Source organism: Salvelinus sp. IW2-2015, unplaced genomic scaffold (genome assembly GCF_002910315.2).
Source record: "Salvelinus sp. IW2-2015 unplaced genomic scaffold, ASM291031v2 Un_scaffold2673, whole genome shotgun sequence".
Taxonomy (NCBI): Eukaryota; Metazoa; Chordata; class Actinopteri; order Salmoniformes; family Salmonidae; genus Salvelinus; species Salvelinus sp. IW2-2015.
Window position 1 is genome coordinate 168,603 of NW_019943979.1, and position 3,739 is coordinate 172,341.

The following is a 3,739-nucleotide window of genomic DNA, read 5'->3' on the forward strand; positions in this document are numbered from 1 at the left end:
GATTAGGCGAGCCTGGGCTTGGTAACAGTGAGTGGATACATACCGGGACAGTACTGCGGGATATGGTCATAAATCTAACAGCAATTAGTACAGGTTTCGGATTAGGAAAGGAAAGACAGGAAGGGGAATGGCAGGATTAAAATGGGAGAAAACAGAGTTAGTGTGAAGAGGAGGTAGTTCAAGGTAGGCTGACTTAAGAAGGGTGTTTTAACAGGATAAGTTAGCTAGTTGGAGGGTTTAATTTAAGAACAGTGTTTTAACAGGATAAGTTAGCTAGTTGGAGGTTTAATTTAAGAACAGTGTTTTAACAGGATAGGTTAGCTAGTTGATGGGAGTTGATGTCTTGTCAAATACAGTCTGTGGATAGTGGTGATGAACAGCTATAACTTTTGACTTTACCATTGATCTCCGAATGAGGGTCACTGCACTTGGCTTTGTTCTCGGCAAACTCCAGACTGTTGATGTCCTTCAGCCGGGCGCAGTACTATTCATCTGCTCTCCGATGATGAGCTCCACACACCTAGAACAGGAAGAGCCATGGTCACATTACAGTCTAGTACTACATCTATGTAATACTATAGTAGCAGCAGCAGGAAACTATAGTAGCAGCAGCTGCAGGAAACTATAGTAGCAGCAGCTGCAGGATGCTATAGCAGCAGCAGGATACTATAGTAGCAGAAGCTAAAGGAAACTATAGTAGCGCAGCAGCAGGATACTATAGTAAGCAGCAGCAGGATACTATAAGCAGCGGCAGCAGGATACTATAGTAGCAGCAGCAGCAGGATACTATAGTAGCAGCAGCTGCAGGATACTATAGTAGCAGCAGCAGCAGGATACTATAGTAGCAGCAGCTGCAGGATACTATAGTAGCAGCACTGCAGGATACTATAGTAGCAGCAGCTGCAGGAAACTATAGTAGCAGCAGCGGCAGGAAACTATAGTAGCAGCAGCTGCAGGAAACTATAGTAGCAGAGAGATGCTATAAGCAGCAGCAGGATACTATAGTAGCAGCAGCAGCAGGATACTATTGTAGCAGCAGGCAGGATACTATAGTAGCAGCAGCAGCAGATACTATAGTAGCAGCAGCAGGATTGTGGTCTCACGCTGTGGTCTTGCCGATGTCCTGGACACTCTGCAGGGGGTCGATGGTGTCGGGCAGCGGAGGATGCAGGGGGCGAAGACAATGGCCAGAGCGTTGGCCGACATACGGTTGGTGTCCTCCTGCCCTGCGATCCTGGAGAATACACCAAACAAAAACAGTGCCTTCAGAAAGTATTCATCACACCTCATGACTTGTTCCACATGCTGTTGGTTTAGAGCCTGAATTTAAAATTAGATTGAATTGAGATTGAGTCACTGGCCTACACACAATACCCCATCATGTCAAGTGGAATTATGTTTTTAGATACATTTTTTAAAAATGTATTAAAAATGAAAAGCTGAACATTTGAGTCAATAACTATTCAACCCCTTTGTTATGGTAAGAATAAATAAATGCAGGAGAAAAATAATAAGTCGCATGGAGTCTGTGTGCAATAATAGTGTTTAACATGATTTTTGAATGACTACCTAATCTCTGTACCCCACACATACAATTATCTTTAAGAGACTTGCCCAGAAAGACTCACAGCTGTAATCTCTGCCAAAGGTGATTCTAACATGTATTGACTCAGGGGTGTGAATACTTACAGTACCAGTCTAAAGTTTGGACACACCTAGTCATTCCAGGGTTTTTCATTTATTTTTTACTATTTTCTACATTGTAGAATAATAGTGAAGACATCAAAACTATTAAATAGCATATGGAATCCTGTAGTAACCCAAAAAGTGTTAAATAAATCAAAAATATGTTTTATATTTGAGATTCTTCAAAGTAGCCACCCTTTGCCTTGATGACAGCTTTGCACACTCTTGGCATTCTCTCAACCTTCTCAACCTTCACCACCAATGCATTTTAATTAACAGTTGTGCCTTGTTAAAAGTTCATTTGTGGAATTTATTTCCTTCTTAATGCGAGTCAATCAGTTGTGTTGTGATAAGGCAGGGGTGGTATACAGAAGATAGTCTTTTACCAAATAGGGCTAAGTCCATATTATGGCAAGAACAACTCAAATAAGCAAAGAGAAACGACAGTACACCATTACTAAAAGACATGAACGTCAGTCAATACAGTCTATCACAGTGCCATCCGTTTTGTCACCAAAGCCCCATATACCACCCACCACTGCGACCTGTGTGCCCTCGTCGGCTGGCGCCCGCTACATATACCCGCTTGCTCCAAGTCATCTATAAGTCTTTGCTAGGTAAAGCCCCGCCTTATCTCAGCTCACTGGTCACCATAACAACACCCACCCGTAGCACGCTCTCCAGCAGGTATATTTCTCTGGTCACCCCCTCTGGTACCCTTTCCTTCCAGTTCTCTGCTGCCAATGACTGGAACGAATTGGGAAAATCACTGAAGTTGGAGACTTGTATCTCCCTCACTAACTTGAATTATCAGCTATCTGAGCAGCTAACCGATCGCTGCAGCTGTACATAGCCCATCTGTAAATAGCCCATCCAACTACCTACCTCAACCCAATATTGTTTTTATTAACTTTTTTTGCTCTTTTGCACACCAGTATTTCAACTTGCACATCATCATCTGCACATATATCACTCCAGTGTTCATTTGCTAAATTGTAATTACTTCGCTACTATGGCATATTTATTGCCTTACCTCCTTACTCCATTTGCACACACTGTATATTTTTCTATTGTGTTATTGACTGTACTTTTGTTCATCCCACGTGTAACTCTGTGTTGTTTTTTGTCGCACTGCTTTGCTTTATCTTGGCCGTGTCGCAGTTGCAAATGAGAACTTGTTCTCAACTGGCCTACCTGGTTAAATAAAGGTTAAAGAAAAAAAGAAAAAAAAGAAAATACGGAAAATGTCAAGAACTTTAAACATTTCTTCAAGTGCAGTCGCAAAAACCATCAAGCGCTATGATGAAACTGGTTCTCATGAGGACCGCCACAGGATAGGATTACCCAGAGTTACCTCTGCTGCAGAGGATAACTTCATTAGAGTTAACTGCACCACAGATTGCAGCCCAAATAAATGCTTCACAGAGTTCAAGTAACAGACATCAACATCAACTGTTCAGAGGAGACTGTGTGAATCAGGCCTCCATGGTCGAATTGCTGCAAAGAAACCACTACTAAAGGACACCAATAATAAGNGATACTATAGTAGCAGCAGCAGCAGGATACTATAGTAGCAGCAGCAGCAGGATACTATAGTAGCAGCAGCAGCAGGATACTATAGTAGCAGCAGCTGCAGGATACTATAGTAGCAGCAGCTGCCGGATACTATAGTAGCAGCAGCTGCAGGAAACTATAGTAGCAGCAGCTGCAGGAAACTATAGTAGCAGCAGCTGCAGGAAACTATAGTAGTAGCAGCTGCAGGATACTATAGTAGCAGCAGCTGCCGGATAATATAGTAGCAGCAGCTGCAGGAAACTATAGTAGCAGCAGCTGCAGGAAACTATAGTAGCAGCAGCTGCAGGATACTATAGTAGCAGCAGCAGGATTGTGGTCTCACGCTGTGGTCTTGCCGATGTCCTGGACACTCTGCAGGGGGTCGATGGTGTCGGGGCAGCGGAGGATGCAGGGGGCGAAGACAATGGCCAGAGCGTTGGCCGACATACGGTTGGTGTCCTCCTGCCCTGCGATCCTGGAGAATACACCAAACAAAAAC

The 3,739-nt window shown here is 43.5% G+C and overlaps 1 pseudogene; it reads right to left on the bottom strand.

Moving 5' to 3' along the window:
* LOC112074534 (unconventional myosin-IXAa-like) overlaps positions 1-3,739 on the bottom strand; it is a 27,174-nt pseudogene that overhangs the window by 1,922 nt on the left and 21,513 nt on the right.